We start from the raw sequence: 13,321 nt of genomic DNA, 5'->3' as shown, positions 1-13,321 counted from the left end.
TCGTCAATAATTCCAAGCCGACCAATCAAAAACCTTCCACTATGCGTTGTCAACTTTATGTAGTTACATTTTGTATCGTTGGACCATTCGCATGCACTCAATGCCGAAGTATAAATCAGGCTTAAGACTCGATCGTCAGGAAAGCTTGTTTTAGTTGGTGTCGTCAATCTGGCAACCTGCATATGTGTCAAGTCAGATGAGTAGGTTTCTGGTGGAAAAACCCTTTCCAATTACCCATTTCCACTGAGCTGTTTGGTTTAATACAGAAGAATACACTAATGGCCCGTTTCCACTGAGGGGTCAGTATGGTTCGGTTGGGTACGCTTTTATGGCCGTTTCCACTGTCAAAAGATGTACCGAACCATACCACTTTTTTGCCACCCTTTCAAAAGGGTACCAAACACGAGAAAGGGTACCAAAAGGCGGAGCTAGACCGCAGCTGAACGCTGCTTTACAGAGATAAGTCATCGGCTTACGCAACAAGCCTGAATGAAAATAAAAGAGCTGCCATGTTTAAAATACACAGCCAAGAGATCTTTTACACCGTAAATATATATATACAGTAATGAGCCATGGTCAACCCGGGCTCAAGCAAACCTTGTCGTCGTCTTGATGAACAGCCACAAAGCCAAAAATAAGAGCAGATATACTGTATCTGCACGTCTATATCTGAAATAACAAACTTCTTGAGCTGATGATAATAACGTGCGCTTGATTATTAACGTGCTTTTAAAACTCGATCCTGTCGGAAAGCTAACAATCGCGAGAGTGAAGCGCGAGCAAACAAAAGAGAAGTCGGAAAAAATGGAGCAAATCATTTTTCAGCTAACGTGAACAAACTGCCATGTTTAACTATTATCATCACCTTTTGAACTATTATGAACTTGAAATGATGGAATTACTGTCTAACAGAGGCTACATGTGCTGCTGAAGATTAAAGCCACATTTAATCATGAGTGCTTTGCACTGACTGTGGGCTATATTTCGTTATGTTTTGAGCCTAAATAAGGACTAAATGTCTGTTGTTCGTAGTTTTTCTGTAGTTGGTAACATATCGGAGACTGAAAGGGTCTATATGTGTTCATATATGTTGCATTTATTTATTCATTTAATATAATTGCAGATGTTACAGTAGGTTGTTTCGCACTGTCATTGATCTGCAGTTATAATCAAATCATGTTCATAGAAAAGTTAGCAATAAACATTTATACAGAAGTATTTATGTGTATAAAGCGTCTGTTTGATATTTTATATAATCTTCTTTACAGCTTAACATTGACATTTTCTCCAGCGAAAATGATGTTGACTGAAACTTTCTGTCATACAACACGAAAACCAAAAGGGTACCCTTGGTAGTGGAAACGCAAGCCTGATAAAGGTGACCCGTACCGACCCGAACTGTACAGTACTGTACCAGTCAATGGAAACGATCCATATGTCACGTATTTATGTCAGTTTCCTCTGTCAAAGGTACCAAAGAGTGAATCATACCTTACCTTTTTTGGCACCCTTTTCAAAGAGTATCTAGAAAGAGTGGAGCTAGACTTGGTTCCAGGCAATATTGGTTTATAGAGATTTATCACCATTATTAAATACAAAGCTGAGACACTATAATAATACAGTGACAGTGAACCATGCCTAACCAAGCTTCTTATGACATACAATCACATGCCACGAAAGGAAGAACAGGATCTGTTTGCCCTCTATTGTCATGTACAATGGCTTCTAAATATGTGTTGAAAGTTTGACATGCATTTTTTTTAACAGTGCATTGTGTTCTGCGTTCTGATTAGCTCATTGTGTTCTGCGTTCTAATTGGCTGTAGACCATTGTCAATCAGTCTCTTCCATGTCGTGTCTCCTGTACAGTACAGAATGCGTTCACCTTGCCAAATCGACATAAATCTTCGATCTCTAGAAGTGTGACTGTGAAGTGCGCTACTGTATGTTTGCAAGTTTTCTCAATGTCAACGAAACATTCAGCACTCTCAAACTGACATGCGGTAGCACTCAAAAGGCAGAGGAAGATGCTAACCATCACACAAAAGTTGGACTTCTGGACTTACTTAGGGAGGTGAAAGTTAGGCAGCTGTAAAGTGCCATTATGGAATAAATAAATGAAGATCAAATGGTTTTGATATTTGGTTTCATTCCATAATACTGGACTTACTTTCTGTGAAAGTTTTTAACTTTGAGAGTGTTTAAACAAGAGAGAAAAGTGAAAATCTTAATGCCTGTCTGAGAAAAGTGTATAAAGTGTGTAGTGAGGGGTTTTGCAGCTTTAAAGCATCTATAATAGTAAAAAATAAAGCTGACTACTTCACGGATTTCACCTATTGCGGTTAGTTTTAGAACGTAACTCCCACGATTAATGAGGGACCACTGTACATACTTATGCTGTGTTCACACCAGACACAGAACGTACAAATAAATTTCGCTACGTCATAATCACGCCCCTAAAAGAAAATGCTTAACGTGGTGCAAATGTCTGTTGAAGTTCAGAATTCCAACTCATGCAAAATGCTCAACTTGCGCTGCGTCATTCGCGGCAGAATGTTTATCCGTGACTTTGCATTGTCTTAACATGTACATTACTCAGCCTTGATGCTTCATTTGCGTCTGGTGTAAACGCAGCATTAGGAAGTTTGTCCCTCACACGGATTCATCTAATTTTATTTAAAAAATAATATTAGTCTACTAAAGTCTAAATAATATTAGTCTTTAGTATTAGTAATATTATTATTTATGCATTTAATTCTGCCTGAAATATTGCAAATGCGCAAATCACGATATACATATCACAATGGTTAATAATTCAGGAGTGATTTAAAACAAAACTATCCTTGTGGACCTGATGCAAACACACCGTCTGAAAGACTTTAAACCACACCAGGCAGTGTAGTTACATGTCATCACACATCTCTGAAAGCAAGCAGAGTGGACATGCTGGTTTTCTTGTCCAAAAATCTTTAACAATTTCAGCATCAATGCTGAAATAGTGTATGACCAATCAAGCACTCAATGTTAAGAGAACAACAGGAAAGCAGAAAATCGCTTGACATGGTTTTGGGTGCTTTTCTGATGTTTGTTAGTGTTGGTAAATATCTTGTGCTAAATACAGTATCCCCTTTTTTGTCAATATTGCACAGCCTTAATTGTGTCACGATTTGGGTGTGTCTAGATGTTGTCTTGGTGTATTGGTTGTGTCATGTGATTCCCCATGTGTTGCGTTCCATGTGCTTTCTGTTATTGTCATGTGATTGCTTTGTTTAGTTTTCCCGCCATTTATTAGTTTCATTAGTTCCACCTGTGTCTCTCCTCTGTTTGTTATTAGTTCAATCATGTCTTGTGTATTCATACCCCTGAGTTCAGTTTATGTGTTGTCTGGTATTGTATTGTCATAAATCCTTGTCCTGCCTGCACATGGTTCAATTACCCTTGTAAGTGTTTTTGTAAATAAATATGTGATTTTTTTTTTTGACAATCCTCGTTGCATAAAGCTTTACTGTATAGCACAACCATGATGATTTGCAAGCATGATTCATTTCTTGAAGTGGTTATGATTATGACTTCCTATTGCTTCCATAATGTTTTTGGAGATCAATTTAAATATTCATTCATTGTAATCATTCGGCGCAATAGATTATTTTAAAGCAAGGTTCTGATAAGAAGCTAACTTTCAATACTTGGAAGTAAGAGCTTTGCTTTGAGCATTGTGTCCTCTTTTTCATTCTTTCATCCTCTTAACATTTTAATCTGGTTTTAATTACTTTAATTATTTGTTTTTAGTTTCTTACACTTGTGTATTTTATTCCTGTTTATGTTAAGCACTTTGCATTGCCATTGTGTATGAATGGTGCTATATAAGGGCCTACTCACACTATGCTATCTGAACCGTGCCCAGGCCCGTTTCCCGGATCGTTTGAGAAGTGTGTACGCTTGACTTTGATTGTTTATGAGCGTCAAAAGCGGCTGATCTGTTTGGCGAACTATTTGACTGCGTGTCACTGCATGCCAAACAAAATAACTAAAGAAATCTCTGCTGTGCTGAGCGAGTGCGCTTCTGACCAGTGCATCATCGATGACGTGAGCGAATTTAATGTGAATGCGGGCCGTCAGGGGGGACAAGCGTGCTTTGGCCCAGTTCAAGGCAACTATACATAGTGTGAGTACGCCCTAAATAAACTTGCCTTGCCTTTGATTGGTTAACAGTTTTGCATATTAATTTAACTTTTTGTCCCCATAGACTTCCATTCATACGCGTACGAATAGGACAGAGCAGAAATGCGAAACCTGTCGTACACACGCTTGCAGTTTGCAAAGTTCAAGCTTGGTGAACGTGGCTGTGTATGACCAACTGGAAATCAAAACTTGATCTCTCTGTGCAGAAATGTAAAATACGAACCAATCGTTTGCTTTTTTCACATCTTTATTCTCGCTGAATTGTATGACAGAATTTCGCAAGCTCAAACTTTAGTGTGACCGCGGCATTACAGAAAAGCAATAGTGGTACATTGTGAAAATATAGTTGCTCACACTTTTTTGATTTACCCAAAGCAGGTATATACAGTATGCCGGTTCCAAAACCATGTCTGCGAGTATGCCACAATCAAGGTTCAACTTATAAATAGACTAATGTTGAATTCCTTTATTGGTGCAAATTGTGAAAATATTTGGCTATATTTTTTTTAATCCTATAGTTTAATAGTTTTTGACGCTGTGAACAATTATATTGTTAGCTTAATACAAATTTTATAGCCCTAAAATGAAGTTTTGCAAAGATAATATGGGTGAATACTGTACTTTCTTGTTTTCCAGAGCATGAAGGAGAAATGGATTCGCAATGTAATGCAAGAATGGTCACATCCACTGGGTTAGATTCAGAAGGAAAAGAAGGTCAATGCATTTCTTTACACAATGCACAATATTTTTCTTTGTTGCAGGAGTATTCCGGTGTTTGTCTATCTGGTATTTACTCCCTTTCTGCTACTCTATACTATAAAAAATGTATAATAATAATTTAAAATGAAAAGTAAAAATGAAAAGTAGACCATTTTAACTGCTATCTATTAGATATGGAGACTTTAAAGCCACTTTATAATGTACCATTTTCTATTTAGTATAGGATGCTGAAATGAAATGCTGATGGCTTGACCACACTCCTCTTACCACAAAAAAAACCACAACAAAAAAACATACCAGTCAAAAATATTTCGCAAAGTCGCGTTTGCATAGGTTCAGCTGTGTCCTCTTTATTTTCTGTGTCTGACTTAAACTGATACGGCCTCATTGACATTATTAATAGTCTATGGCAAGCCTTTTTGTTTAAACCTTTGTTCTGACTATCCATAAATATAGTTCGGCAAGAGGGGTAATTAATGCTAAAACAGCTTGCCATAACAGTCTGACAGACAGCACTCAAGACAAGCATGAAATTTCCTGGTGACGTGAAGCCGATCCGCCAATCACAACACATTAGGTTTGCTGACTAATCGGAGGCCTTTGAGGGTGGTCCTTATAGGAAGAACCAGGAAATGTGATGGTCGTTTCCGTGTTAGCTGGGTAGCTGTATAAAATGTAGGTAAGATATGTGAACAAATAACAGGATTTTATTTTTTTTTACAAAGAAATCAGGAACACACATTGTTTTGCACCCCATAAACACAATCAAACCTTATAAAAACTATTGTGGACCACGCCTTTGAGTAAACTTAATGTTAACCTGGTTGCAGAATTTTACTGTAGCGTTTTACAGTTATTTACCATTGAAATCACGGCCTTTTTTTTAGTCTGTGGTATAAATCGGTGAGTGGGACTAAAAAGACAGTTTAACTTTTTTCACACTGCATGCGCAAGTAGAGCGTGAGCAATGCATGTTTTTTTCGGCGTCCATGTTAACAGATTAGTGCATTCATACTGCACGCAGAAGCACCAGTGTTGTGATAGTTTCAGCGCTGGGTCAATTTTTGCCGCACTGCTCACGTTCAATTGAAGTGACATTGCATTGTTAATCACCAAAAGCACTTGAATGACAGTAAAAAGTCGAATTTTTTTTTTTCTCTAAATAAATATGATTTTTTTTAGTCAATCAAATGAACTTGTAACAAATATTTATTTTGGCCCAAACTTATTCATTTTTCTTCGTCTTGGTCCCTTTTTTCGTCAAGGGTTACCACAGCGGAATGAACTGCTAACTTTATTTAGCATGTTTTACACAGCTGATGCCCTTTCACCTGCATCCCAGTATTGGGAAACACTCATACACTCTTTCACACACATACACTACGACCAATTTAGTTTATTCAATACACCTATAACTTATGTGTTTGGACTGTGGGGGAAACCGGAGCACCCAGAGAAATCCCACACGAACACCAGGAGAACATGCAAAACTCCACACAGAAATACCAACTGACCCAGCCGGGGTTTTAACCAGTGACCTTATTGCTGTGAGGCAACAGTGCTAACCATTGAGCCACCGTGCCGCCCCTTGCACACAAACTACAAAACCCAATTCAAAACAATTTTAGTATTAGTTTTGCTTAAGTTGCGCACTATTTTGTTCATGTATGAATATCATTATAACTATATTGGGTAAACATTATTATAACTACAGGCCCACATGATGCTGACAATTAAAACAAAATTACATGATTTCACATGCGGTTGTCTTCTGACCGAGTGCATCTTAAAAAGACATCTCATAGAGTTTGAGAAGCATACAATTCTTTAGAATATATATTATTTGTGAAATAAAAAGTTGCAGGTTAAGGAAACAGCATTGGAGGAAGTTTTCGTGGGCCTGCAGATGAAAAATAAAAGAAAAAAAAATTAGATAGATAAAGGGATGGATAGGTAGGTACCTAAATAGAATAGACAGAAATAAACTGGTCTGTGCAGCAGCAACCAATCCTTTTTGAGCTGCAGATGCAGCCGGTGTGAAAGGCAAACCCCTGCTTGCTGCTTCTGCTCTCCATTTATGCTACTCGCGCTCTTCTTGCACGTGCAGTGTGAAATAGGCATAATAGTATGTATCATAATTGATGTTTCTGTGAAAAAGTTGGCTTTCGTCACACTTTTTCTTCATACTAAATCAAAAGTTTGTAGTGACTATGCTAATGATGTTTAGGCACAGTTTGTTTTTTTTAAGGGCTAAAGAATTAAATATATTAATCAAGCTTGTACTATGCTGTATAATTAAGTCAAGTAATTAACCTAATGTTAGGAAAATGCTTTAATATTGACTATGTATGGGTCAGTAAACATGAATAATTTGTTAATCATTATCAAAACTAAAATGCATAAGTAAACGCATTCATCTGACAACACTTTTGACTGTACTTAAAAAGACAGTGGCTCCTTTTTGAATGCTTTGACTAAAACCCTGATGTGTCTAAAAGGCTGATTGTTATTTTATTTTTTTAATATATAACAAATCAAGTGCTATCACCTTTCCATGCACTGCATCTTGAGTATTGCAGGCTGCTAGTTTGAAAGCCCAATTTGATGATTTTACATTCAAAAAAGCACTTACTACCTTGACCATAAAAACATGCCGGAGAAACGTTGCTTTTCTTTGAGTGCTTTCCAGATGTTAGTACCACTTTGTGTATGACACTCGCTTTGATAAAATGCCATGATACATGCCCCGCTGACACAATATCCCTCATTTTCAGCAGCAGCATAAATGAGCCTCGGGATATGAATTCTGGCTTGTTTTTCGAGTGTAAATTTACAAAGGGCAACTAATCCTGATTGGGTTATTGGAGGCTTTTGCATCGCTCACAAACCGTCGATCCTGAAATGAACCTAATAAACGAGGTGAAGCTTTCAAGTTTGAACCTCTGCTCTTTTGCAGAATGAGGTCAAAGAAATTCATTTCAACGTCATTGGAATGCGGCTACCCGGATATATTGTTAGTTGTGAAAAAGGTTAGAAAGTAATGCGGCAATTGACATACAGCCATGTACCCGATCCACATATTAAAATAAGTAATAATGGCCTTTTCAACTCGTCTAAATGAAAAGCCATTGCGGCATATTACATTGAATGTAGCTCAATTGATCTCATATTTCTTGTACTTTTCTTTAGATCCTTATAATTGCTTCATTGTTCCCATATAATTACAATTTTAAAAAGGTTCAGGAGACATTTAATGATTATTAATAACGTAATCCACACTTTATGGTGTTAGCATTTCAACTCAGACTCCCTCAGAGACCTGAGAGTTCTAAGTGGAGTAACATATGCAATTATTAGATTATATCTCAAAAACCTGGGTGTTGAGTATTAAAGGCAAGGGTGAGTAGATTTCTTACAAACTGTGATCTGTCACTGATTACAAATTAATCCATGAAAATTGATTTCTGTAATTCAGTGATATCATATATTTTGACAACCTTTGGTTTACCTTTTGAATATACTGTAGTAGTTAACATTATATTACATTAATATAATGTAATACTATTAATAATATTTATTCATTATTTAATTTAATTAATACATTTTATTTAAATTTGTATTCTTTTATTTTTTATTTAATAGTAATTTTTAATTTAGTTTTTATTTTTATTTTATTTTTATATTATTTCATTTATTTTATATTTTATTTTTAAATGTATTATTTTATTTGTATTTATTTAATTTATTATGACATTTATTTTATTTCATTTTATTAACTTTATTGTTTTATTATTTTTTATTTAATTTTATCATTTTATTTTATTATAAATGTATTTCTATTATTATTTTTTATTATTTTTATTGTTATTGTTTAGTTATTTTTATTTTATTTTTATATTATTATTATTATTATTTTATTTTTTATGTTTTTAATATATATATATATATATATATATATATATATATATATATATATATATATATATATATATATATATATATATATATATATATATATATATATATATATAATTTATTTATTTATTTTTTACCATTAAGCAACATCATGGAACTGTCAGCATTTGAAATAATTTCAACATTAACTTTAAATCTATAAAAAAAAAAAAAAAAAAAAACACCGACAAAAAAGTTTAGGAATCTACTGCATGATATATTAACAGGCGCATACTGTACAAGTCTTTCATATATATATATATATATATATATATATATATATATATATATATATATATATATATATATATATATATATTTAATTCATTTATTTACTTTTATGTATTAATTATTCTTATTTTTTTAATACAAGAAAAATAACATCACTGCATTAAAGAGAAAATAGAAAGTTAGGAACTTTTATGTTTTCCTAAAAGTTAGAAAAGAGTGAGAGAAGAAAAAAGTACTTTACAAAACCTCGATCATTAAGAAAAAAAGATTAAGCCTTAAGAAACTTATTATTGTTATTATTAATAACATGCTTAGGAGATTCAATATTAAATGAAGTTTCAGCAAGGAACGTCTCCATTCTAAGTATTGCCTTTTAGGATTTTTTTTTTCGTGTATAAAAAACTTGCTGTGTATGATCATTACCAGAGAAATACAGAAATATATCTTTTATAGACACATTTAAACCATATTTAAGCAAGGACGGTAAAAAAAAAAAACTATTAGCTGCTATAGAATAAGTGAAATAAAGTTTTTTTAATGTATATTGCAGAAAGTTCACAAATTAGATCTTGGAATTTGTGGGATATACATTAATTACAAATCTTAAAATGTAAAGTATCTCTTATGAACTGAACTTTTCAGGTAATAACCATGCTCTCTTCCATTGAATATATTTACCTGTCCATTACTTTATGAAACATTTAAATGAAGGTGGGCTTTAGTATATACAGTAGTGGGACTCATTAAACTAAGTAATTTCCTGCTATTGTGTAAATCCTTTGTAATCAAGTGTAATGCGATTCTGATTACTGATTAATACATGTAGTCAGTTACAACCCTGCACTGGTTATTCACCTTTTTTATGCAGGTTAAAGTGTGTGTGGCTATTATATCCTAATTGGATTGAGGCTTCCAGTCTTATTCACTTCCAAGGATTTATTTATTTATTTTTCATAAAATAGCTTGCTATATTACTTAATAGTGCAAACTGATATTTTCTTACTATATTATTTAAATTTTAATGGATAAATGAAAAAAGTTTTATGACATTACACCTGCTTCGAATGTTATTATTCGATTGAATGGGTGTTATCAGTGGTTATCAGCTGATAGATATGGGTTGGGATCGGTAGAGCTACGCATCAATGAATTTGCTCTTCAGCGTTTGGACTCTCAGTAGTAATTTTAAACCACACTGAACTGAGCTAAACTGAACTGAACTTAAACACTAAAAAACTGAACTACACTGTTCCAATTTACCATGACCATTTATGTGAAGCTGCTTTGACACAATCTACATTGTAAAAGCGCTATACAAATAAAGCTGAATTGAATTAATTTGAATAGATATGGACCAGTAGGGGCCTTCTGTGCCTGCTAGTAGGCTCAGAAGGCTGTGATCATTCATCCACATGTTTAATCGGCTATACTAATAGAGAAGACTCCAGGTCCAGATCTGTTTTTACATTACTGTGAAGGTTGCGTTTAGGGTTGGGCTAGAGGTAGACGTTAATAAAATACAACAAATGGGAAAAAAAAAAAAATATATATATATATATATATATAACTTCCGTCCACAGCCACATGTGATATATGCAGGTTATAAATATGGGAGGCACATATGCAAACTGTTGTAATTCCCACACCTTTCACCTGATTTGTATGTAAATACCCTCAAATTAAAGCTGACAGTCTGCAGTTAAAGTACATCTTGGTCATTTCATTTAAAATCCATTGTGTTGGTGTATGAAGCCAAAAAATTTTAGAATTGTGCCGAAGTCCAATATTTATTGACCTAACTGGTTGATTAAACATGTGGATGGATGATAACAACCTTCTGAGCCTACCAGTAGGCGCAAAAGGTCCCTACTGGCCCATATCTATCAGCTGATAACCACTGATAACATCCATTCATATGAGTGATAACTTTCAGCTGTGACATTTACAGAAAAGAGCTCATAGAATATGAACAGATAGTAGATTTGATAGTATATACCATGAAAAAGTCATTCATTTGACAAGTTTTACAGTGTTTTCTTTGAGTGAGTTGTTTAGTAACCATCCTAAAAGTCTGCACCATAGGCTATTGTCTTTATTAAAAGACTTTAATGGGTTATGGGGTCATAAAACATTAATTTAAAGCCGTATAATTAATCATTAGATGGTGTTAAGGACATAAATGATATCCCCTTTGGACCTTGTTGAGGACAAGAGGGAGTGCCCTGAGGAAGGATATCCTGGGTCAAAGGTCATGGTGTGAGCGCAGGATTTCCTTTTTCCTCTCTTTGCTCTGAGACTGGGCAGTGAGCCCAGCCGTGAGGACTGCTGACTACATAAAGTTCAGACAGACACACACACACACACACATACGCACATCTCGACCACTCCGTTTTTCTAATAAAAATACAAAAACTTATATCCTCTCCCTGCCACCCACTATGTTTATAAATGGCTTTGGTTTCATTTTACCTTCAAATATTCCCTGTACTCTATTTCCTTGTGTTGTGTAAAACATGAAGACGAGACGGATATGAAAGATTAGATGTGCCTTTAGATTCTGAATGGCAATAAAAAAAAGGTAATTATGCTATTGGTAAAACAGTAGAGTCGGTTGAAATGTTGCTCATATTATGTCAGGAATTTGGTGATATTATGCACTATATTGCCAAAATTTTTTGGATCAACCCCCTCTAAATAATTGGCTTCAGGTGTTCCAGTCACTTCCACTGCTGCAGGTGTATAAAATCAAGCACCTAGGCATGCTTCTACAAACATTTGTGAAAGAATGGCTCTCTTTCAGGAGCTCAGTGAATTCAAGCGTGGTACAATGATCAGTTGCCACCTGTGCTGTACTGTAAGTCCATTCATGACATTTTCTCACTACTAAATATTCCATAGTCAACTGTTTAAGAGCAATTGATAAGAACAGCAACATAGCTATGACATGGTTGATCGTCAACTTTCTGCAGAGTCAATGGCTACAGACCTCTCAGCTTCACGTGGCCTTCAGATCAGCTCAAGGACAGTGCGTAGAGAACCTCATGGAATAGCTTTTCATGGCCGAACATCTGCATCCAAGCCTTAAATTACTTAGTACAATGCAAAGTGTGGGATAGTAAGTAATGTGTATTTATATAGCACATGTATTGTGTATGACAATACTCCCAAAGCGCTTCACAATCATGAAAAGGGGGTGGGGAATCTCCCCACTCCACTACCAGTGTGCAGCATCCATTTGGATGATGCAACGGTAGCCACAGGACAACGGCATTAGTGCGCTTACCACACATCAGCAATAGGGGGAGTGGAGAGACAATCATAGATCCAATTCGGTGGATGGGGATTATTGCAAGGCCATAATCAATAAGGGCAGATGGAGGGAATTTTTGGCCAGGTTACACCCCTGCTCTTTTCGAAAAACTGCCGTGAGATTTTTAACGACCACAGAGAGTCAGAACCTCAGCTTACATCTCATGCGAAAGATGGTGCTCACTGAGAGTATAGTGTTCCCTTCACTTTACTGGGGCATTAGGACTCACACTGACCGCAGATTGAGTGCCCCCTACTAGTCTCAATTCAATTCAATTCAATTCAGCTTTATTTGTATAGCGCTTTTACAATGTAGATTGTGTCAAAGCAGCTTCACATAAATGGTCATAGTAACTGGAACAGTGTGGTTCAGGTTTTAGTGTTTAAGTTCAGTTCAGTTCAGTTTAGCTCAGTTCAGTGTGATTTAATCATTACAGAGAGTTCAAACACTGTAGAGCAAATTCATCGATGCGCAGCTCTACCAATCCTGAACCATGCGAGGCAGTGGCGACAGCGGAGAGGGAAAAAAAAACTTCACCTTCTCATTAACCCCACTTCCAACAGCAACCTAGTTTTTACAAGTGGTCTCACAACAAGGTACTAACCAGGCTCAGCGCTGCTTAGCTTCAGTGAGTAACCGGTCTTGGGCTGCAGGGTGATATGGCTGTGGCATAGAGTGGTGTAAAGCAGGCTATGAGGCATGTTCCATGTATACACACACCTTATTTGAACAGACCAATGATGAGGAGAATGAGGGTATAGAAGATGATGTTATGGTAGCGTTAGCTAGCTGTCAAGCTAGTGTTAACCAGGCTAGGTGGAGGAAGCTAACAACAGCACAGCATAGACTGGACTCATTGTGTATTTCATTAGGAAAAAGACAAACAGAAAAAGATTAGAGAGACAGGAGAGAAGAGGTAAAGTGG

General features: G+C 35.6%; 1 protein-coding gene across 13 annotated transcripts in view; it reads left to right on the top strand.

Moving 5' to 3' along the window:
• sema4c (sema domain, immunoglobulin domain (Ig), transmembrane domain (TM) and short cytoplasmic domain, (semaphorin) 4C) overlaps positions 1 to 13,321 on the top strand; it is a 656,757-nt gene that overhangs the window by 347,612 nt on the left and 295,824 nt on the right. For 6 of the 13 annotated variants that reach the window (XM_073950584.1, XM_073950585.1, XM_073950576.1 and 3 more), the window contains exons 1-2: positions 3,382 to 3,439; positions 4,818 to 4,895. The exons of 3 other annotated variants lie outside the window; for them this stretch is intronic. The gene's annotated coding sequence lies outside the window, so the exon portion shown is untranslated. Of the gene's footprint in view, positions 1 to 3,381; positions 3,440 to 4,817; positions 4,896 to 13,321 lie in introns of those variants that run through there. 4 more of the 13 variants (XM_073950579.1, XM_073950577.1, XM_073950589.1 and 1 more) reach the window with 1 other exon arrangement.

Source organism: Danio rerio, chromosome 5, assembly GCF_049306965.1.
Source record: "Danio rerio strain Tuebingen ecotype United States chromosome 5, GRCz12tu, whole genome shotgun sequence".
NCBI classification, from domain to species: domain Eukaryota; kingdom Metazoa; phylum Chordata; class Actinopteri; order Cypriniformes; family Danionidae; genus Danio; species Danio rerio.
Note: the sequence above shows the minus strand (reverse complement) of the source record. Positions and strands in the feature narration are given on the sequence as shown.